This window comes from Taudactylus pleione, unplaced genomic scaffold (assembly GCF_031769625.1).
Source record: "Taudactylus pleione unplaced genomic scaffold, aTauple2 ptg000541l, whole genome shotgun sequence".
In the NCBI taxonomy this organism is placed as follows: domain Eukaryota; kingdom Metazoa; phylum Chordata; class Amphibia; order Anura; family Myobatrachidae; genus Taudactylus; species Taudactylus pleione.
The window spans coordinates 1256269-1281664 of record NW_028284943.1 but is presented as its reverse complement, the minus strand read 5'-3'; the positions used below and the strand labels follow the sequence as shown (position 1 = coordinate 1281664).

Here is a 25396-nt window from a genome sequence, read left to right as displayed (position 1 = left end):
TCAATCAACATCGACAGCACGCCCCCTTTGATCAGACACAACGAGCGAAGGAAATTCCTTCGCTCGTCGCGTCTCACGCATGCGCACGACGGAGCTCCCTCCGTCGTGCGCATGCTCAGTGCAGACCATCGACCCACTTGCGAGCGGACAGCCGCTCGCGAGTGGGTCTGAATCAGGCCCAAAGTGTGCCTGGACTTGTAGTCTTATCACAGCTAGATAAAGAGTCAGTGATATAGCTGCAAATAGGACCTCCGGACTTCTTACCTTTAAATGTAGAGCTCCGGGTCATGCTGTTCCAGTGCAGCTGCCGCAGGGTCCAGGATCACTGTGCTGAGTTGACTGTGTTGGCAGTCGGCAGACCATGCTGGACTGCTAGGAAGGGGAGCTGAGGAGGATAAGTGGGTGGCCCACTCCTGAGTCCAGCTCCCGAATGAGGTCTATGTTGCCAGGTGCTTTAGTCCGCACAGCTAAGGAGTGGTCTTGTGCACAAACAGACCACACATGCTAACAGTGCCACACTCTACCCATGCAGAGGTTTCCTGGTAGGAGCACAAGCTCCGCACACTGACGCTGCCACCTCTGCTCTAGGCCAGCACTCTGAAAGACCTGCTAGCCTGAGCAGATGACAGCTTTCTGTTTGCGTTCCACAGTGGAACGCAAATCCAGGAAGCACGGCAGCCGATACAGACATAGGTAAAGCCTGTGCCGGCAGCTGGCCCGGCACACAATGTCAGCCGGCCTGGCAGAGAGGTGCATAGAGACAGAGACAGACAAGGATGTCTCCATCTCGTTAAAACAATTTTGGTCCATCAGGGGGAATTTCTGGGTACTCAGAAACCCCCCCTGTGTAAGTGCCTTGTCCTGGGAGACCTCAGCCCTGAGAGAGGCTGAGAGAAAGCAGTCTCGGGAGAGACAAAGAGATAGCAGTCCTCAGAGAGACAGGCCTTAATAGAGATAGAGGGCCTGATTCAGTACAGATCGTAATTGCAATCACAGCTGCAAATCCATATGGTACGCAGCTGTTAAAATATGCAAATGCTTACCAAAGCTCAGTCGGCATAAAGACACCCACTGCTGCTTTCTCATATCCATCCAATCTTTCTCTTCTGTGCCGGTACCATTGATGCACATTGGCCACACACGCAGCATTTACAGCAGGTCTGACCAGCAGCAGACACAAGTCTCCTTGCACACAGAGAGCTCTCAAGCTGCTGTGGATAATTTATGCATGCCTATTAAATGGCTGCATTTTTCAGACCACTCCCCCATCACTACCCCTAAATGCTGACAGCCTGTCACTCACTTTGTGCTGGATTGTTCTGTGCATCCGTCATTACAATGCAATCACAGCGCACACGCAATGCGGCTTATATGCATGCGCAATGTCAAACAATCACTTGATGTGTGTCCGTATTTGCACTTGCGATTGGTACTGAATCAGGCAGTACTGAAGAAGACTTAGAGACAGCACACTTGAGAGAGACTTAGAGACAGCAGTTCTGACTACTGAGAGAGACTGTAGGACACTGAGAGACAGCTGTCCTCAGAGAGACTGCTAAACAGATTAGGTAAACCATATGGAGAGGGTTGAAGAAGTGAGGTAGTGTCCTCCATCCCTATAACTCACAGTTCTAGGCACATTTTACAGCTGTCCTCAGAGAGACTGCTAAACAGACTAGGTAAACCATATGGAGAGAGTTGAAGAAGTGAGGTAGTGTCCTCCTACAGGGATGTAACTAGGTATTTGAAGGCCCCATAGCAAAAGTTTGTATGGGCCCCTATGTTTTTGTAAGGGCCCCTATGTGCCTCCCAATGGTGCAAAATGTATTTGACACATGTAACTTTGACAAGGAAGATGGCCCCCCCGAAGATATGGGCCCCATAGCAGCTGCATCCCTTGCACCTATGGTAGTTACGCCCATGGTCCTCCATCCCTATAACTCACAGTTCTAGGCACATTATACAATAAATATATTTTATGGAGTGTCTAATAAGTAATTATTCAGTGTCCCTTTTGATGTACAATGTGTGGAATGATTGGTATTCTTAGTAAAGCCTAGGGCTTATTCTGGTAGGACAGAGAGTTTGATTACATCCATATTGTACAGATGTATAAAATAAATAGGCTTCTTAATATAAATTGAAATATTTTAATTAAATTGTAGCCTTTACCTCTACTCACTAACCAGCCATTCACACTCCTTAGTTATTATTTCTCTATCATAATGTGGGGGACTGGATCTTGGGGCTATATAGTTTTAATCAGGAGTTTGGCATTTAAAATGAAAATGATCACTGTTGGAGACGCCTCCCCTTCTACATACCCAGCCTGTAGGGAACTCAGTGGTCTGAGAAGAGCTGAAGAAATAGAATGAGAGACAGCAGTCCTGAGAGAGACTATATAAGTAGCAGAGATTCCTGTGGGGATCTGCACCTCCATGCATAGCTAGCTATGGAACAGCACAATGAGCCTCTAGGACACACAGGATTGTCATCACTGGAATGAGAATTAAAAAAAAATCAGTGCTGCTGCTCTCTTTGCTGGACAGGTAGAAACCTTGGGGGTGATGGCATCCTTAACCAATATGGATAAATCATACTTGTCTACCCTCCCGATTCGGCTGGGGACTCCGGAAAGGCAGGAAAGCCCCCGGCGGCCCCCTGAAATTACCTGTGAAACCCTCACAATGGGGGGGGGGTTGGCGGCAGATCCCCACAGGACTCTCTGCTTCACATTGCCTGTAATGTCAGCATTGTGTAGCGGGGGCGGGGCCAAAATGACGTGATTGTGTGTCCCTGCTCCCACCCCACCCACAAATGACCATCATCTGTCCAGCCACGCCCCCTTGTGCCGGTCACGCCCCCTGCCTATCTGGCTGCTCCCTCCCGGAGGGGGGAGGCAAAAAATCTGCTACCTTGTCGATAAATGGTCATCAAAAGCACCTCAGCCACTCTGAGTTCGCCAGCCAATCAGCTCCCAACTGTCATCTCACAGGCTGTGTTTGAAAAATGACAGGAGCTGATTGGCTGGCTCCTTATTACTTTCTTATCACTTTTCACTCTGTCTCCTAACACTGCTTAGTAAATAGACCCCATAATATGCCCACCCACACAGCTAGTCTATTCACTTGGTCTATTGATGTGCCCACCCATCTAAACAACTAACTATATAACAATACACTGACCCTATAACTAACAACTGGCCTAGTGCAAACAATAACCGCTAATCTCTGGATGTGAACTACAGTATACAGTACTAAACTTACAGTACTGAGCCACAATGTGTACTACAACAATACCCACATAAGTGAGTTTATCAGGAAATAAATGAGCACAGCAAGGTATAATAACTAGCACACTCTGGGTTACCAGTTTACCAGAAATTTATAAATATGGGTATGGGTGTTACCAAGCCTCACCCACACCATAGAACCCTAGCTGCTGAAGAACTGTTGGTATAACTCCTACTAAGGGGCATATTCAATAGGCTGCGAGAAAAGCAAAAAACCCACACCTGCGAGGTCTTTCCTGCAGGTGCAGGTTTTTTGCTATTCTATTAGGTGCGTGTTTTGTTTTAATATACGCGCCGGAAGGTATTTTTTTGCGCACCTCCTGAGCAAGTGTGATTTTTCCTGAAATTGATGATTTCAGGAGAAATCTCCGGGACTTGCTCTGACACCCCTGAGAGCTAATTAAGCAATTGGAAGTAACCAATTAGCTTAATTAGTCCTTAATTACTTAGCTTTTGCAGCGCAGTCTTCTGCATCTTCTTCATCCTGGATCAGGAGCCAGCTCTTCTGCAGCAGCGGTGAGTATGTCAGTGTGTGTGCTGTACGTAAGTGTGTATGAGTGTGTGTGTGTGTGTGTCCCGGTGTCAGTATGCCTCCGCAGTGCTACTGTGGCCCCCCCGGAATGGGTGCTGGGAGAACTATATCTCCCAGCAGCCCTTGCTCCTCCCACCAGCCCCCGGGACTCCCAGCAGCCCCCTCTCCAGTAAGAAGAGAGGGGAGGCCACCGGGAGCCACGGAGACCCAGGCAGGTAAGTGACTTTTTTTTTATATAATTCACGCGGCGCGTGGTTTTCAGTGTTCAAAACCCCGCGTCCACTGTTTTTTTAATTGAATCCCGCGGGTATCGGGAGCGCGCATACCCGCAGGATTCCGAAATTGGGCGCAAGGTTTTAGCCTTGCTAAACCTCGCGCCCAATTGAATATACCCCTAAGAGCAGGGTTTAAATGCCATGTAAACCTGATATAATACCTATCGCACCAATATAGAACCATAGGGGAAACCTGGGCACACATAAATAAATAGACTTCTGGGTACATAAAATAAATTGCTGATTTAAAGTAAATATTTTAACTTAACTTCCGGCCCCCACCTCCCCTCACTAGCCGGCCAATCACACTCCTTAGTTATTATTTCTCTATCATAATGTGGGGGGATTGGTCCTTGGGGCTATAGAGGTTTAATCAGGAGTTTGGCATTTCATTTGAATTGATCACTATTTGAAACTCCTCCCCTTCTACATACCCACACTGTTTTACAATTACTGCTCGGTGTTTCTCAATAAATTGGGGCCTGGATGAGACACAGGCAGTGAAGAATGCCTACAAACACAGGGCCTGATTCAGCAAGGATCGCTATTGCGATCGTAGCTGCGATTACACAATCAGTTCAACTGCGATAGAATACTTAATCATTGCTAATACATTGCGATCGCAATGCCCTTGCAGTACAGCACAGGGATGCCCACTTTGCTTACCACACATCCATAATGTTTAGCAAGACTGCAAAGCCATCGGTACAATCGAGTACCATTGCAGCCTCATGCACACTTGCACAAGCCCTGACCTTACTCAGAAATTGCTAACTTCCATGCACGCTATCAGACCTCAGGCTGCGTAGGCCATCGCAGTGGATAATTTATGCATGATCCTGCAGCGGCATTGAAACACACTGGCACGCCTGCGTTCGCACGACCACCGGCGTCACCACCCGCAAACGGCACTTCCTGTCAATTACTCTGTGACGGGTCTGCGTAGCCTCTGTGATCGCAGTCCCGATCGCAATAGCTAGTTCGCACAAGCGCACTGTGATGCATGCGCAGAATGCAACAATTGGCCATTTGTCTACGTATTAGCTTGTTGATTGCTGCAACTTACCAGCAGCACCTCCAAAGTTATCAGCTCCAGCGATGTCACCATGGTCTGAGGCTCTAACAAAATCTTGCTGGGAAAGTTTCCACCAGCCAAGTGTATGGACAAGCAGGGCAGTGTCTAGCCAATCAGGCTCCCAGTGCAAGCATTCAAAATGCACCCCCCTCACCCCGTTATAATATTTACTTTTTTTGAGCCATGTAATCAGTGACATCACTTATAATGCAATCAAATTTTAACTATATTAAATACTTCCTTTAAGGTACATTATATTACCAAATAATAAGTTATAAAATGTGGTTTTTAATAATAACATAGTAAACCATTTGATGACAATAGAAAGTGTCCTCCGGTAATAGGGCTACATCAACCTACGGAAACACAAAACAATTCAAGGACAGTTAAAGCATACAAAAGTGACCACGGATTAATAACCAGAGTACTGTCTCTTTTAATCCTGCCTACCCAGAGTTGGCCAGCTCTTCTCCTAGGTGACTGGGAAACACTATCTTTTGGTGGGAGCCTGACATCTCTCCATGGGGGTATTTGGAGGGTGAGTGCCATACAGCAACTCACAACTCTCTTATACAATTACACAGGGGGCAACCTACTTAATATACCAGTGGTCTGGGCCTATTGCCCAGTACCACTCTCAATGAGCTCAGGCTTTATGCCTGCCTACTGCAGGGCACAGGAGGGACTTGGGCCTAATGCCCAGAGTCCCTGTACATAATGATGGCTCAGGCCTATGAGCCTGCCTAATGGTGGGCACACTTTCAGTGATCTGGACCTAGTGCCCAGATCCACCGTATTGGAGGCTCAGGCCTATGGGCCTGTCTAGCTGTGGGGCTCACGCTCAATGATCTGGGCCTAGTGCCCAGATCAACTGCACTGAGAGCTCAGGCCTATGGGCTTGCCTGACTGAGGGGCTTGCTTAGTGGCCTGGGTCTAATACCCAGACCACCTTTTATAGTTCTGGTGGCTCGGGCAGGCTGCCCACCTACTTGCAAATAATATCTATTGGGCCTAATGCCCACTACTGCACCCGGGCCTAAGGCCCGCCTATTTGCCCACTAGCCTAATGCCTGATTGTGTCCCACAGGCATAATGCCCGACAGCCCTGGTGGTCTAGGGAGGGGTTAAATACCAGTGGCCCAAGGCAATCTATCGGTATGGTGGAAGAGGCTGCGGGGGGAGCTTCTTTAGCTCTTTTTCTTTCCAGTCCCCGCAGTCCTCACCGGACCTCAGCTTCTTTCTTTTGCCACTGCCCCGTCCTGGCCAGTGGCGCCACCTCTTCCTCTCTTCATCCAACCACCGTTGATCTTCTCTCTTGATCGCGGTGTCTCCTGGCCTCTTCCGCGGCTGCCGGAACCGTTGCCACGATGCTCCTGGTTCGGGAGGTCTTCGCACCTCCCCCTCCACCATCGAACTCCCTTTTGGTGCTCAGCAGCGTCTATGTTACAAGATGCTGTGATTGGGCGGAGCTATGATGTGGCGAGCCGTGATTGGCTCATCGCGTCTGCCTATTGGCTGCTGGACCGCAAGCCGTGTTCGGCTCGCAGCCAGAGCCAAACACCCGCCAGACCTAACTCTGTTTTAAGGCTACAGTAAGCCCGCACCCGGAGCCAATTATTGTCCGCTGCTTGACCCGCACTGGGAACAGATACTCTGCCACTGCTTACCTGGTGCTGGGAGTAGACACAGCATCCCAGTGCCGGCCGCCAATGCGACTTGCTGTGCCGATGCTAGGATCAGCCACTTGATCCCAGCACGGCATTCCACATCAGGGCGGAGCGCCCCGCATCAGGGCAGAGCACCCCGTGCGATTGCATTGGTCGTCCGCACCTAGAAACAGCCCTGCGGACAAGACTGCAGCCTGACAGGGCAGGCCTCTTCCTGGGGGCGCCCAGGTTTGGCATCAGACCACTATTAGAGAGAAAGAATATACCTGCACACTCCAATATATAGCGTGTTACAAACACATATAGAGCCCCATAATAATTGCCAACCAATGGTGTACAATGATGAGGGTGCTACCCTAATCCAACTAAATTAGATTATGTTTAGTAAGAAGAGCTAGAGGTTGTTTATGGTGGGCGCACAAATGCAAAAACAATATATTCAAACTTGACTGTTATTATTATTATTATTATTATTATTATTGTAATAAAAAATCCATCCACTAGGAATGGTACAGTGAAAAATAGAGGTTAAAAGAATTTTTATTAACATACATACAGATTTCTGTACAAAGATAGAAAATGTGAACAATTAGTGTATATAAAAAAGCAAGGTCCACTGTTTTGGTTTCCTAGTATTTCATGAGCATAGTACTATATTAGACCGGACTAAAATTATATGATATAGTTATATTCGGTATATCTCATAAACATATATATAAATACTCCACAATTGGTCAGAATTTATATGAGTTGTGGAATTCACTATTATTTGTAATAATGATATGTAGTCTGCTCAAATGGTAGTATTAAGTTCATTAAAGAAAGATATTGTAAGCCTGGGTAAGAGACGTAGTTTCCCACGGATACGCCCTCTCCTTCCTGAGGCGACCCCCCTAACAGTTCTTTTGCACAAGACCTCCTTCGGACTCAACCAAGGCCGTGCTGGACATTCAGGACGCTTACCTACAGTGCATCACTTTATCCACATATGTTACAGCCCTATTCCAAAATGGAATAAATTTATTTTTGTCCTCAAAATTCTACACACAATATTCCATAATGACAATGTGTAAAAAATGTTTTCGAGATTTTTGCTATTTTAATAAAAAAAGAAAAAAAAGAAATCACATGTACATAAGTATTCACAGCCTTTGCTCAATACATAGTCTTTTTGAATATGATGCCACAAGCTTGGCACTCCTATCTTTGGGCAGTTTCGCCCATTCCTCTTTGCAGCACCTCTCAAGCTCGATCAGGTTGGATGGGAAGCGTCGGTGCACAGCCATTTTCAGACCTCTCCAGAGATGTTTAATCGGATTCAAGTCCGGGCTCTGGCTGGGCCACAGAGTGGTCCTGAAGCCACTCCTTTGATATCTTGGCTGTGTGCTTAGGGTCGTTGTCCTGCTGAAAGATGAACCGTCACCCCAGTCTGAGGACAAGAGCACTCTGGAGCAGGTTTTCATCCAGGATGTCTCTGTACATTGCTGCATTCATCTTTCCCTTTATCCTGACTAGTCTTCCAGTTCCTGCCGCTGAAAAACATCCCCACATCCTTTTTACTAAGGAGTGGCTTCCGTCTGGCCACTCTACCATACAGGCCTGATTGGTGGATTGCTGCAGAGATTGTTGTCCTTTTGGAAGGTTCTCCTCTCTCCACAGAGGAATGCTGTAGCTCTGACAGAGTGACCATCGGGTTCTTGGTCACCTCCCTGACTAAGGCCCTTCTCCCCCGATCGTTTCAAATCCTATTTTCGATGCAATTCTCTTTTCTCTAAAGTAATGTGGAAGGACTTCAATGTGGTTGAGGAATAATTCTGTAGCTCCCGAACAATATCTAGGAAGAACCCACTCACCAGAAAGAACACGATTTGTGGATATCTAATGCTTATACTGCTGTACTGCCAGTTACAGACTGTCTGTCTTATAGCTCTCTTATTTTCTCCTAGCCCACAATTCTCCTTCTGGCTGTTACTGATAAGCAGAGGGAGGTTGAATATCATCTCCCTCTGCTTATCAGTAATAACCAGAAGGAGAATTGTGCCTCCAGAAGGGTAGGTGGCCTTCCCGCATCCTGCCCACTTCCTAGCAAAGTGGGCACCATTTGGAAGATAATGCTGCAAATTACGGGTGGGCTGGGGCAATATAATGTGTAGTGGGCAAACCGCCTTGCGTTAGGATTCACCAAACAAGGCGTAAATCTCACGTGATGGAATAAGCAATGGAAAATAATTCAAATGTAATAACTAAAAACTATTTGTGCATTTATTAGCAGAACAAAATTATCCGCAACAGGGAGAAAATAAGTTTCACAATAACATTTATATAAACACTTTACCCTTCATAAAGGGAATAAAAGAGTTAAAACAGGAATGTTTCCAGAAGATGGGCAGTGGGGCTCCTAGGTTAGTGGTTACTAGGAAGTCTGGATTATCCTAAAGGGTTTAAACACCGAGGGTCCCAGTGTTTACACGTCTCCTGGTTTCCTGGTCAGATCCTAATAGGTACACACACCTGCTGCCCGCCAGAGAAAGCAGTCCTGATGGAGGCTGAGAGACAGCAGTCCTGGGAGACCGCAGTCCTGAGGGAGGCTGAGAGACAGCAGTCCTGGGAGACAGCAGTCCTGGGAGACCGCAGTCCTGAGGGAGGCTGAGAGAATGAAGTCCTGGGAGAGGCAGAGACATCAGTCCTGGGAGAGACAAAGAGATAGCAGTCCTCAGAGCAGAGAGACAGCAGTCTTAATAGAGACAGAGGGCCTGATTCATTATGGATTGCAAATGCGATCACAGCTGCGAATCCAAACGTTGTTCAAACAGACAGGCACGCCTGCGTTTTTCAGACCACTCCCCATCACCACCCCTAAACGCTGACAGTCTGACACTCACTTTGTGATGGATTCTTCTGTGCATCTGTAATTGCAATGCGATCTCAGCTCTCACAAGTGCTGCTTTTACGCATGCGCAATGTCAAACATTCGCTCGATCTGTGTCCGTATTCGCACTTGCAATTGGTACTGAATCAGGCCCAGAGACAGCAGTACTGAGAGAGACTAAGGGGTAAATTTACTAAAGGTCGATTTGCAGGTCGATTTGAGGAGTGATTTACCTCTTCTCAAATCGAATGCAGTGAAAACCGTTTTTTCACTGCATTTACTATTATTGATTTGTTTTGCGATTTGCAAAACAAATTCGATTTGAGTCGGTTTTGAACAGTGATTTGCTGTTCGATTTGGCATGTTCATGTCCAAATCGAACAGCAAATCACCCTTCAAAACGAACTGCAAATCCCCGACACGTTTGAACTGCTTCATGCCTCAACTTTCAGCATGAGCAGTTCATTCTCACACAGATACATACAGGGACTGGTTCTGATTTGGGGGGGGGGGGGGGTAATTCACGTCAATTTTTTTCTTAATTTTAACTATTTAAACTCTTATATATATATTCAGTCAGATACATGCAGGCATCTCACTGATGTTCCAACTCCGATTCAGACCAGGAATTTTGGTGAAAAAGGGGTATAATTGGCTTCTGTCACCACTCTTCTCCTTTTCTTATTGGCAGGTATGAGTTTAAAAAAGTCACTGCTTTGCTATTTAAAGTAATGAGGTGTTCCTAGGCATGACCACAAAGTGTTATATGAAAGGTCTTTTAAAAAATACTGAACATGATTAGTAGTACTCACATTAATATAGGTGCAATGTATATTTGCAAAGTAGGAGCATAGCTGGGAAGGGAGCTTCCCATAGGTGTTCCCACTCCAGTGAAAACTGCTTGGGGCAATAATTGCAGTAATAACCTGTGCACCCTGTGGAATCTCACTCTAGCACATGTATTCTATCAATTTAAGTAAAATTATCAGAAAATATAGTACAATCTTCTCTATTGACTGATAACAATGATTAAAAGGAGATACAAGTCAGATACTAGGTGCTAAATATAATAAATAAAGCAGTGCCAAAGGAGCTACCCCTTAATGTCAGATAGTGTATCACCGAAGCATTCTATTCCCCCAATGGTACATCAATGGCCAGCGTGATACTGACACTGTTTGCTGTTTTTCTCTTCATTTCAGTATTCCCCGCAGGCTGGCCATATCGCATTGGCACAGTTGAGTACAGGGAGGGGTGGCGCTACGACATGCACTTTCTCCAAGCTCCATGGTTCCACGCTACTTCTCAGGCGCCGAGTATCTTTTTGTGCGACTTTTTACCTTCAAGTGCGTCTGCCGTGTGAAGAGAACGCACAAGTAGCTATGACACTGTGACGTAGCATTTCTCATGCAGATACACCCGCAGTTGCACACAGAACATACATGCCGCATAAAATTTTAATCAGCAGAAGCTGCTTGTGCATTCTATTCACATCGCTGTGCAAATACGATGCACTTGAAGGTAAAATGTTGCATGAAAAGACACTTGGCGCTACCAAATCACGCCACGGCATGGCGCGACTAGAACTGCTGTTTAACGTGCAGGAGGCTAGATGTATGTGGACACATCTGTATAGAACGGCACAATGAGCCTCTGAGGACACACAGGATTATCATCACATCAGGGTCCTTAACCAATATGGGTAAGTGGTCATCACAAGCACCTCAGCCATCCTCAGTTCGCCTATCGAGCACTCACACACTCAGGCGACGTACTTTGTCCATGCACCAGTGTACAAGAACTGCCAAAGCCCGGTAGGATTAAGGAATAGGGAAAGACAGGACAACATGGAGAGAATACTCACCGGCTGTACATTTGTCACCTTGCTGGCTGATCAACCACACAGCACCCTGTATGGAGATATAATATGCCCACCCACACAGCTAGTCTATTCACTTGGTCTATTGATGTGTCCACCCACCTAAAAAACTAACTATATAACAATACACTGACCCTACAACTAACAACTGGCCTAGTGCAAACAATGGGGGGAATTCAACTCAATGCGATGTTCAATAGCTGCGGGAGGGAGTTCCCAAGTTATTCAATGTAATGCAGTGTTTGGGCAGGCTAAGGATTTCTTCTCGCACCCCCCTGGGGATGCGAGGAGAAATCCAACAAAAGTTCAGTGCGCGCAGCTATTTTACTGCTTAGTGCGGCGCTAACAGACGAGCGCCCGCACTTTAGTCAGAGAATGCTGGTTATCACGCCTAAACACCCAGAGAACCTGCATTTTCCGACATAACAGCGTGCTGAATTGAATAGCTCCGGGAGCTCCCTCCTAGCGCTATTCAATTAGCGTTGAATTGAATTCCGCCCTATAACTGCTAATCTTTGGATGTGATGCACTATCCTAAATGTTACAACTATACTAAACTTACACAACAGTACTTATCCACAATGTGTACTACTGCAATTCCCACATAAGTGAGTTAATCAGCAAATATGTAATGAGCACAGCAAGGTATAATAACTGGCACACTCTGGGTTACCAGTTTCCCGGAAATCTTCATATGGGTATGGGTGTTACCAAGCTTGACCCACACCATAGAACCCTAGCTGCTGAAGAAATGTTGGGGCTACTCCTACTATGGGCAGAATCTAAATGCCATGTAAACCTGAAATAATACATTTTGCATGAATGTAGAACCATAGTGGAAACCTGGGTACATATAAATAAATAGACTTCTGATTTAAATTAAATATTTTATTTAAAATTCCGGCCTCCACCACCCCTCACTAGCCGGCCAATCAAACTCCTTAGTTATTATAATGTGGGGGGACTGAACCTTGGGCTATAGATCCGTAGAGGGGTATTCAATATGAAAGGTTAACTTCCCTGGCGAAGTTAACGTTTCATATCGGAGTTTTTTTCTGCGTAAAGGTATGGTGCGCGCTCCCGCTTATCCCCCGTATTCAAAATAAAATTAACGAAAACGGGAAACTCCTAAGTTGGATTTGCGTAAAGTTCTGAATTTTCCTTAAAATAATTGTAAGACCCCCCTAAAGTTGTAAAAACATGGGGGAACACTATCGATACCCCCGTTTTAGCCTTTAATTGAAAGTCGGGGATTTAAATAGCCGCAGCAGGTGCTTTTTTCCCGACATTGAAGAAGTGATGCAGAAGAGCACTTAGGTTATTTTTTTCGTTTTTTTAAGTGGTCCCATCAAATTTGGGGTACATGAAAATGGGTACTAGCATATTTTTAAGTCCCTAAAGTCAGTTTTTAAAAATTCTGCATTTGTGCACCTGCCGCTATAATTCTATTCTAGAAAACATCTGCCGCATACATGCAGAATAGCCCTGAACCTATTTCCCTATTGTTTAACAATTTTTTCCCATTTTTTTTTTTTTGCACCCCAATTTTTAAATTAATTTTTTGGGGTGTCCCTATTTTTTTTTTAAACTTTTTTTTGACACAGTTCTTTTTTAAATGTCAATCTCAGGGGTGCAGGGTATTTTTTTCAAGCCTAAACCCCAATTCTGCACTTTTTTTCGACACCTATTCAATGGTGAAAAGTTATCACCGTTTTTTATCAAAGACTTTTCAAAACTGCGATAAGTCTTTGAAATTGAATACGGTTTAAAACTAAAACAAGTGATATTAACGCAAAAATGTTAAAAAGTGCGATATTAAACGCAAAAAATGATGCTATCGCACCCATATTGAATACCCCTATTAGTCAGGAGTTTGGCATTTAAAATGAAAATGATCGCTGCCACTCCTCCCCTTCTACATACCCACCATTCCCCACCTACTGCTGGCTGTTTCTTATGAAATTGGGGCCTGGATGATACGCTGGCAGTGCAGAATGCCTATACACACAGTAACCTAATTAAGGGGAGATATCAGAGTCAAGTGCCCAATGCACAGCAATTCTAATTAGTGGGGAATACCAATGTGCAGCCAGCCTAATTAATGTGGTAAACTATGAAGTGGGGCAATAACCCGCGGGTTCCTAAATGTATCTGTAAATCTGTCTCTGGTACTAGCCAGTGCCTTACCAGCCTTATACCTCACTGCACGTCACTGGGCAATACCAAGGGTCTACAACCCAATATACAGCACATCTATTGAGAGATGATGACAGGGCCTATTTAGGAGGAAAATGGAAAGAAAGGGCCTAATGCCCACAGTGCACAACCCTAGTGGGGAAGATGTATTGGAAATTAAAGTTAAGAAGTCAGGGCCCAAGGGTACAGACCTGGTCTGTTGGGAGAGGCTGCAGTAGGGGATTCTTATATATCTCTTACCTTCCACAACTGCAGGCCTTCTTTAGACTTTAATTCTCAACTACCCTCTTGCCAAACATGTGGGAAGCTATTCCCGCAAGCCACACCTAAAATATGTCTGCACAAGTGGGTGGTACTATGACACATCTAGCCTCGAGTGGCTAGCAAAGATTCTTCCTATTGGCAATACCAATATCAAAATGGATTGGATAAACTTGAATTCATTTAGGTTCAAGATGGCCACAGCATGACGAATTCTGCAACTTACCAGCAGCACCTCCAAAGTTATTAGCGCCAGCGATTTCACCATGGTCTGAGGCTCTAGCAAAATCTTGTGGCTAAGCTTCTGGTGGCTAAGCTTCCCTCTACCACCAGGTCCTCAGAGTCCTTTGCTGGGCTTCTAAGGTTCGGTGCTGGTTGCCACTTTACAAATAAGATTCAACAGTCCTAAAGGAGACTGACAGACATCAGTCCTGAGGTAGACTGAGAGACAGCAGTCCTGAGGAACCCTGAGAGACAGCAGTCCTGAGGAACTATGAGAGACAGCAGTCCTGAGGAACCCTGAGAGACAGGAGTCCTGAGGGACACTGAGAGACAGCAGTCGTGAGAGAGGCTGCTAAACAGATTAGCTGCACTTTATAGAGAGGGTTGAAGGAGTGAGGTAGTGTCCCAAAGTTTGGGGTTCATTATACAATAAATATATTTCTCAGTGTGATGTATCTAGTTAAGTAACTATTTAGTGTTTCTTTTGATATACAATGTGTTGAATGATTGGTGTTCAATATATAACTAGGGCTTTTGCTGATAGGAGAGAAAAGGAGTTTGATTGCATCCCTGCGCAGCTACCTCTGGAATGGTGCAATGACCCCCCCAGGACGTGCAGGATTATCACTGGAACAAGAATGAAATAGAATCAGTGCTGCCTCCTTCTTTGCTGTGTAGGATGAAACCTTGGGGGTGATGGTGTCCTTCACAAGGATGGATAAATGGTAATCACAAGAACCTCAGCCACCCTCATTTCACCTATTGAATGCTCACACGCTCAGGTGACGTGCATTGTACTTTCACAAGTGTGCATGGCCTGCCAGAGCCCATTAAAAACTGGAAAAAAAGGCAGGAAAACATGGAGTGTATAATCACCAGATGGACACTTGTAACCTTGCTGGTTGATCACCCTGTATGGAGGTACAATATGCCCACCCACACAGCTAATCTATTCACTATCCCTAGTGATGTGCCCACCCAGCTAGGTAGCTAACAATACACTGACCATACAACTAACAACTGGCCTAGTGTAATAATAACCTCTGACAACTGGATGTGATGCACTATTCTAAATGATACAACTATCCTAAACTTATACAACAATATACTAAACTTACACAACAGTACTTAAAAACAATGTCTGCTACTACAATACCCGCACAAGTGAGTTAATCAGCAAAGAAATTATGAGCAGAGCAATTTATGGTTATAAGTACACTCTGGGTTACCAATTTCCCAGAAGTCTATATATATATATATATATATAATATATGGGTATGAGTGTTACCAAGAATGACCTACATAATAATTATTATTTTTTTTTATAAAATACATTTTTCTGTTTTAAATAAAATAATTAAAATTAAATCCGGCCTCCACCTTTTCCCCTCACTAGCCGGCCAACACACTCCTTAGATCTTATTTTTCTATCATCCTCTAAAGGATACTGGGGCTAAGATGTTATAGATACGTAGCTGGGTGCTTGGTCCAGAGTGTAAATATAGAAGACACATAATAAAGATGTTACCTTGGTCTTACCTTGTTCCTGGGGATGTTAGATGGTACACGTTCTGGTTTACAAGGGCCTCAGAGAACTGATGGGTGATGTTCTGCCATATGAAAGTGCAGCAGGGCTCATGAAGGGGTGCCAGGTGTAATTGGCAGCAGGCGGCTATATGCTGGTGTTAAATGAAAAGCCCCGGAAAAGTTCCTGGTGGAAAGAACTTATTGGAGGGGCACAGGCTGATGTTGTACCTGATAGAAGATCGTCTAACGCCAGGTGCGGAAGTGACTTCTCAGATGGCTGTACGGAGAAGAAATATGAGACATGTATGTTATATAAAGAGTGAGAGGAAACACCCTTATATGTGTCAGACAGACAATATATACATATAATAATATTTTTTCACATTAGGGGAATTCCTATTCACCTTCCCTAATTAAGGCATTTTACCCTCTGACTGCTATTTATGTAACAACTACACCAAATGTCAGTAAGAAACCAGCTATGGCAGCTTTACTATTATGCTGTTTAACAATCATCAATGTTATACTTACACACCACAGACCCACACAAGACTCTCTGACATTATAACTGTGCACTTACTTTGCTGGGTATGAATGGGGGTGGTATCTGGAGGGCTTCTAGCCTCACCCAATCAATACTCCAGAAGAAGGGGTGGTATCTAATTACACCATCCGCACCAAGACGTTTGTCCGGATTTTCACACACGAGCTGAAAGGGCAACAAGACCATAACTAAGACCATAACTATGTAACTGTTGAACTGCAAATTAAATTGTGACCCATATATCTATACATTATGTAGCCATTATACACTTGTAAGATCAAACAAGTGACAAATAGCCTTTTGCCATATCCGATAAGCACAAGAATAAATGTATGACAGATAGGGTCATCTGCACTGAATAATGTTTCAGCCGTGACTATAATTATAATTGTTATAAAATGTGTATATGATGTCTGTGTTATAAGTGAGGTATGTTGGGTTGCGATGCTGGTTATTTAAAATATGACACAGGAAACATATATGCTGCATGTCTGCACTGGAGTTACTTCCATGCATAACAGTCACCAGAGCTGCCATCAGTAAAGACCAATTAAAAAAAAATACAGTGCCCATTCCTCCTCCCCCTCTCCTCTTAGTGGTATTGGGGAGGAAATGCTCCATGACTGACCTTCAGTACTGATCATAGTATAAGGAGTAAGGCTCATTTTTGTGTAACTTTTTGAAAAAATATATATATTAGATAGTTAAGTGGTTAACAGTGCCCTTAGTTTAAAAGTTAGTTTAAAAGTTCCAACCAGCCAACTAGTTGGCTGGTTGGTACGATAGTTGGGCACTGTGTGGGAGCAAACGATAATCATTTGTTTGCTCCCATGCGTCTAAAAACGTCCATAAATGGTCATTCCAACTAGTTGGGGAAATCAAACGTGTTTGATTTTGCCCAAATTTGTTCTAGTGCAGGGGATAAAGTTTACAGCATTGTGCCTGAGCCCTCCTCTCTTCCTCGCCCCCCCTTAATACTGGCAGTGGGTCCTTTGTGGTTGAGGGTTCTTCTTATCACCCAAGCAGCAATGCAGATGCTGCCAGATGTTCTGTTCCACCGGTGTTGCTGTGTTGAGCCGCCGGGCCCTTGCGTCTGCACCGGCTGTTTGTCACTGACAGCGCAGCTTCAGCAACTGAGCCGGGAGAGATCTATACACAGTAGGGGCCCCTGGCTGACTCATGGTGGCCAGGAGCATGCAGCAGCAAATCCTTCTGGGCAACACAGATCACCCAGTGCTCTGGGAGAGGCATGGTTGGACTATCTTAACAAACATGACTGGGGACCTGCAACCACTAACTTTACTGTACTACAGAACCTGTCCTTCATGTACAGTCATATACTCCCCCTAGCTTTACAATACCTCAGGACTTTTCCCAATTACTTCACCCCACAGTACCCTACAGCCACCCCCTTAACTATGCTACAGGACCTGTCCTTCATGTACAGTCATATACCCCCTCTAGCTTTACTCCAGGACTTTCCCCACTAACTTCACCCCACACTCCTCTACAGCCCCCCGCCTCCCTTAACTGTGCTACAGGACCTGTCCTTGTACAGTCATATATACCCCCCTATACTATACTATACTAAAGGACAATACTACAGGACTTTCCCCATTTACTTCACCCCACAGTCCTCTATAGCCACCCCCACACGCTTAACTTTGCTACAGGACCTGCTGTATCTTTCCTGTACAGTTATATAAAGCCCACACACCTACCTCTGTACATTACATGTGGACGCTTCAGTACTAGTGGCATATTTATTAATAGATGTAACCAGCCTCCAATAATGATTCCTTTTTACACCAATTTGCGGATGCAAGGAATCCTTATTTTCCTAAATGCAGCTATGCGAGCGGCCAGGAGGCCGTTCTGAAAAACCAGAGAGCCGGCCCTGATTCAGAGCGAGCGCTCTGTCAGAGCGTCCGGCTCTGAATCAGGCCCACTGTCTCCCTACGTCTGCATGTTTTGAATATTTATTTGTTTTTTATTTGTTATTTATTTGGTGGTGCGAACGTAGGCGTGTCTGTGCATCTGAATGTCGTTTCAAGGGTGTGCATAATTAAGACGCATTGTCAGCATACAGTTCACATGGCTGAATTACACACAGCAGCACTCGCAGTGCTTGCGGTAGGATATGGTCAGCCACAAGTGTTGCATATGGGTCCGATGTTACTAGATGTTACCGATTGTTTAATACACTTGCTGGAGATGACATATGTTACTAAGGGAAAGTGGGTGTCTTCTGTCAGGCTGGTGGGCGTCTAAATACATACCGAGATCGCATGACAAGACATAGTGGGCGTGCTAATGTCTTACTAGCGGTAACGGGATTTGCATACTTTGGCTGCTGACAGCTGCATGCGAACGCATCCTAGCGAACGGGTCTGAATTAGGCCCTAAGTCCGGTGCTGGTTTTAAAAATAGGGGGAACCCCACGCATTTTTTCCCCCTATATTTAAAACCAGGACTGGCTCAGGAGCCCAGTGCTGGTTCATAAAATATGGGGGAACCTTACTCGTTTTTTCCCCCCATATTTTAAGAATCACTTAAAAAAAAACACACTTTAGTAAATATACCCCTTAGTATCAGCTTATATCATGTGTATACAACCCACCACTAGAACGATATCTTTCAAACCAGCCAACTAGTTGGCCGGTTGGAATGACAATCGGCCAGTGTGTGGGAGCAAACGATAATCATTCTTATGCTCCCACACACTGATAATCAGCAAAAACAGTTGGTTCAACATGTTTGATTCTTCTCAACTAATCGATCTGAACGATAAGTAGGCTAACACTGCTTTGGAAATGTTGGTGTACAAATAATGCAAATGGGCTGCCAGGGAGTACCCAGGTGGAAAATGATTGAGATACACTGATCTAGAGAAATCAGCTATTATATGCTATGTTTTGTGATTGCAGGAAATGTAAATGCTGCATTCATGTATCACCAGCACTGGCACAGTGGGCAGCACTCATAGACTGTATCAGTGTTAGTGTGCCAGGTTTACTCTGCATGCTATGTGCAGCCATATAGGTACAGTGGGCCTGATTTAGAGACGGACGCTCTGAAAGAGCACTCGCTCTGAATCAGGGCGTAGTTTTTTTTGTGCGGCCTCCTGGCCGCTCGCATAGCTGTGGGTGACCACCCACAGCTATTGCGAGCGGCCAGGATAATGGTTGCGATGGTCAAGATCATCGCGACCATCGGGGCTTGCGACGAAACCCTTATGGTAGGGTCTCGTGGCCGCAAGCCCCAGAGAGCTTCTGGCTCTAATAGAGCCGGAAGCTCTCCCACTGACATCACTGGTGATGTCAGTGGGGCCGCCCACAAACGGCAGGCGTTCGCATGGGAACGCCTCCGTTTGCGAAGCCACCCCCCGCTACGTCTACAAAACGGGGCGAGCTATCGATCAACATCGACAGGCGCCCCTTTTGTAGTGAGCCACGGAGCAAGAGAATTTCTCTCTCGCTCCGGGTCTTGCACACGCGCAGTGCAGCCGCTGCGCATACGCAGAGCACACCATCGACCAGCTCGCGAGCGCTCAAGCGCTTGCGAGTGGGTCTGGATCAGGCCCAGAGTTCCCTGATGCTAAGTACGTACGTACATAATGTGTCTCACTGCCTTTGAATTCCTCCTTTTCTGTTGTATTTTTCTGTTATCACACTGACCTATTACTATTACCTACTATATTGTGATTGAAGATGTGCTTAATAAATTTGTTTTTGATGGAATTTAGAATTGTTTTGTAGGGTTATTATGGTAAAACTGTGTCACTTCTGCTTTTGTGTTTTGCTAAAATATTTATGGTGTTACTGTTTGGAAAGGTTTCTGTGTATATTTATCATTTACATTTCCTGTTTCTCATTTTACATGAGTGATCCTGTAACCTGAGCAGCATACTCAGCACTTACTCACACTCACCTTTTCAATGATGTCTTCAGCATCAGAATCTAGTAAAAAGCCCGGCAAGTCAAGTAGCCTGCACAGGAACGGAGATTCTCCGGTTAACATTTGGAAAAGTACAATTCCAAATGAGAACCAATCTGCCGCCCTGTTGTACCCGAGGTGATCTTCCATCTGCCAAGAGAAAGACATAGTTTACTACATGCTATAGTATTATTCAATATAATGTAAATGTAATTCTGAGATGACGCTATGTTTTGAACAAAAGATGAAATAAGTGACACTTTTCTCAGCTGCACAGTGGCCCTGATTCAGAGCCGGAAGCTCTGACAGAGCGCTCGCTCTGAATCAGGGCCGGGCTATTTTTTTTTTAGAATGGCCTCTTGGCCGCTCGCATAGCTGTGGGTGACCGCCCACCAAAGGGGGCGTGCTGTCACTCAACATCGACAGCATGCCCCCTTTGGTACGAGACCCGGAGCGACGGATTGCCCGTCGTTATCCGGGTCCCGCGCATGCGCACGACGGAGCCGCCTCCGTCGTGCACATGCGCTCTGGACCACCATCGACCCGGTTGCGATCGCACAGTGCTTGCGACCAGGTCTGAATCAGGCCCAGAGTTCATTGTGAACTATTGGGGCTGCAGGTACATGAAATGTGGAGAAAACTGATTTGAATGAATGAATACCTTATTGTCAATACCAGCTCAAGTGATGTCAATGAAAAACCAAGCAGCACTATACCACATAATAAGACAGGCAGCAATTACACTACTACTGAAAAAGAAAAAGAAAACATCACAATATAAACAAATCAGGGTTATTACAACCATTTAACATACACTACGGAAAAAACTAGTGTGCAACCGTTTTTGTGCATGAACGCACAGCTCTAAAGCGCCTATATGATGGCAACTTCTCTAAAACACATGGGACGTCATACAGAGTCGGTCGTAAGTGGCCGCTCGGTAATACGCATCCAATGTTTCCAAACTACGCATGCGTACGGTTAGTTGTGCGCATGTGCATACGAGACCTTGCGATACAAAATGCTGTCGACTGTACCGCTTAGGAGCAGGAAGTGGCTTCCTAGAGTTGATTGACACGAAAGGCCGTTTGTGGTGTTGACGGGGTTGGTGGTCTAATAACGCAGGCGTTCCTCACCTTTTTCAGGGCATTTCAGGGCGTACATAAATTTACTGCTGCGACCGCCATAAAAGGCCGGAAGTAGTAAAATGTCACTCTGCGAGCAGGTTAGAGGCCTGGCTTATCGTACAGCTTGAGGTTGGGTATGTGCTCTCTCAAGCCCCAGAGTACAATCGATACTATCGAATGTGACTGATGTTATGTTTGATTTTTCTATTTTGTGCCACACAATGCAAGCAGCTAATAATCGATTGTTGAAGCTAATAACACTGCTAATTGGCTTGTATTTGATTCGGTTGCGTTAGCATTAGCGAATAATAAGAATAAATAAATTTCATGGGGATGGCTTATTCTATGCTTTTTTTGTTAATTTTTGGTGTCATTTGCACCCAACACAAGCGGCCGCAACCATAAGAAGAAAATTAACATACAGCGACTGACAACTATTGACTTGATCGCTAACTGCTATCACTCGCTAGCTAGAGGAGGTCCTTTGTTCATGTATGGGCGTCACTTTGGTTGTGATCGCCCGGCCATGCGATTGTTTTTTTTCTGATTCTCGATCGTTAAGCGTACGACCGAGCGGCCGCTTATGACCGACTCTGAATGAGGTCCATGGTTTGGATGGCTGGGATCTGCTAAGATAGATTTAGATTTCTTCAGGAGCCTCTAATCACAGATCTCCTGTATGCATGGTTGCACAACTCCAATAATTCTACCAGCTGTCCTAACCACCCGATCTAGCGCCTTACATTCTGCCACAGTACAGTTCCCATACCATACGATAATCCCGTAGGTCAGGACACTTTCCACAGTATGCGATAAAACTTTAACAAGGTCCCTCTACTCACACATGCTGATCTTAAATGTCTTAAAAAAAAGGCATTGATGTGCTTTTCTCCGAACGTGTCCGGGTAGTGTCTGTCTGTCTATCTACCTGTCTATCTACCTAAATTAGTGCTTTCTCCAGCTAAAAAGCATTTTTTATGGAGAGCCACAGTGCACAAATCAACGTAGTCAGTGCTGTGCTCAGATAATCAGAACTCATGAGTCTCCAGCATTAGACAATGCCTGCACAAAAATGAAGATTGCAGCCATAGGCTGATTGATTATCCAATCAATCCAGAGAGCTATGATGCCGGTTGCTCCCTGGAGAGAACCACTTTCCTGAGGAAGATATCAGAAACACACCACATCTGGTCTACTTTCTTAGTCCTGATAGTGTCATGTATACACATAAAGCAGGGGTGTATTAACACAGAGGGGGGCCTATGTGCTGCGGTCCCCTTTCTCCATGCAGCGGGCTGCCTTTCCACCTTCTGTGGCCGGTGCCATCTTCCCAGAGATATTCTGGAAGATGGCACGTGCACAGAAGATAGCAAAGGCTCTGGCATAGTGCTAGAGTCTTTGCTTTCAATATGTGGCCCCATCTTTCTGAAGTTATCACAGGGAAGATGGCTCAGGCCCATCTGGTGAAAAAGCACAAAGTGGGGGGACAAGTATAAAAACTAGTGAAATAGACTTCTCGGGGGTCTGCAAGGATGGGTCAGGTGTTTTTATGATTACAGGTGCAGGCAACAGGTGTGTTTTTCAAGTTTATTAAAACTTCACTTTAAAGACTTTAAAATATGCTAGGACCCATTTTCAAGTACCCCAAATTTGACAGGACTACTTATTTTCATACAAAAATACTGCTTAATGCCATTCTTCACCACTTGTGCAAAGACACTAATAAGAAGCTATTGAAACAACTTAAGTACCCCAAACAGTTTTATTAGGGTTATTTGGATACATCTACATTGATCCCCAATGTTAGTGCACCTTTTTGGGGGGTTCAGGCTGGTTTCCCCAATTCTAACAGCACTTTCTGCCTGTTCTGAATTTGTTGCTTGCCGTTGTCCCTTGTTTTGCAATTGAACAGGGCGAATAGTGGGGACGCGCACGATAAGTTTCCGCGTCCAAAAGATGCGATGTCGGCAAAAAGTCCGGCAGGCGAAACTTCTCCGCAGGTGCGAAACTAATTGAATACCGCCCATAGTTGGTAATGTGGTGGATCCTCCTACAGATCAGATCTGCCCATATGTGTTTATTAGTATTACATCACCTCCAGTTAAATACATTGTATTTTAGTATTCATTATACTCATGGTTGTGACAATAAATGAGTGGGTAAGACTGTACACCAGTCTGGCTATAGAGGGAGCTCTTCTGGACTTGATACTATTTAACTAAGCATATGTTATATGTAATATATAGGTGAGAGACGTTGAGGCAATAGTGGTTATAACATGGTAACGTCTAAATAGCTGTGAGATGTTGCACTGATACACAACAGGCCTGGCCAATCTCTGGCTCTCCAGCAGTTGGGAAATTAAAAATTCCCAGCATGCCCTGCCACAGTTTTAGCATTCCCTAGCAACACAATCGTGGGACTGGGACTTGTAGTTTCACAATAGCTGGGAGCCACAGGTTGGCCAGGCCTGTACAACAACTTGTTTTTCTACTAGTGCTTAGATCACCCTGAGTAAGATATGATTATTATCTGTAAAAGTGTGCTTGCTATTTAGCATACATAAATATCATATTGGAAAAAAACACTAACATCCTCTATAACTCACCTCCGGGGCAATATAGCCTGATGTTCCTGCATACCCAAATGCATATGCACCTTCATGCATGTTGTTTAATGCAAGGCCCAGATCTGCAATTTTCATATGGCCGGCACCATCGATGAGAATGTTCTCTGGTTTGATGTCTCTGTGAAAAGGAAGATTCTACATTTTCTTTCTGTTCTATAACTATTTCTATCAACACATAGTATTGATTCTCTAAGTAAAGTAAGATAGAACATCACCTGAGATAACGCTATATGATACGTTTGCAGAACATGAGCCACATAACATATGTCAACTTTTAGATTAGTTTTGGTAGCTACCAGCACATATATGTAAATCAAAGAAGGTCTGTAATACTGCTGCCTGTGTGACCCATTACTAAAGCCTCACAACTTTAGTATATATTGAACATTGTATATGGATTAATATATCTGGCGCAACTATCAATCCAAATATATTTTTAAAAAGTATGAGCACAGAAACATAAAATAGATGGGTAACATCCAAGCTTCTATTCTGGGTGCCTAAAAAAGTCAGAATAGTAACCCTCTCCACCTTTTAGGAGTCACAGATATAAAGGCATTCCTAATATATCTGTCATGGTTTGTGTTTATACATATATAATGTGTGTGTGTATGTATATATATATATATATATATATATACCCTTAGAATGTAAGCTCTCACGAGCAGGGACCTCTTCCTTCATGTGCTTCTCTTTACATTTTCTTCTACTCTCTACTCCCCATTAGGGCACCTACCACAGGACCGCCAATTCCCGGCAGCTTATTGTGAGTGCTTTAATCACTATTTCAGCAATGTATATAAGTTGTGTCCTTGTCCTATACTGTAATGTACTGTATGTTACTTGTTTCTTGTTCACCTATTAGTTCTATGTTCTATGTACTATGTAAGGCGCTGCGGAACACTTGTGGCGCCATATAAATAAAGGATAATAATAATAATAATAATATATATACAGCTGGTTTAATAAGTAAGGTAGTAAGACCTCTCACATGTAGGTAATTGATATTGCAGTGTAATATTTCAAATTGGTACAAATTGACATGTTTGCTGTACCCCACGTCATTCGTGTTGATATGGAGAACGATCAGTTGAGACTTGAGAGGAGAGCAGTAACCACATACTAGTGCTGGAGATGCTGCCAGTGCCACCAGTCATGACGATACTACTCCATCTACATCATCTACTAAAGCCAATATCCAGGGGCATACAGGGCTTAAGTCAGGGCATCTAAAATCAAGAACCAATCTTTTACAGTGGTAAAGAAACCATCAAAGGGAAAGTTAGCTACAGAAAGACACAAAATTGGCAATATGCCAGTTTCACCACATGAAGTGGCAAGGAAAGGCTAAGGCCTTGGCCTTTA

General features: G+C 44.6%; 1 pseudogene across 1 annotated transcript in view; it reads right to left on the bottom strand.

Moving 5' to 3' along the window:
* Positions 1-12937: 12937 nt before the first annotated feature.
* Positions 12938-25396, bottom strand: part of LOC148500860 (protein kinase C delta type-like) — a 48819-nt pseudogene continuing 36360 nt past the window's right edge. The window contains exons 7-10 of the transcript XR_015870110.1: positions 24011-24149; positions 20270-20425; positions 16376-16504; positions 12938-16072 (exon numbers count right to left, since the gene is read on the bottom strand). The product of XR_015870110.1 is annotated as a protein kinase C delta type-like (transcript). The remainder of the gene's footprint in view (positions 16073-16375; positions 16505-20269; positions 20426-24010; positions 24150-25396) is intronic.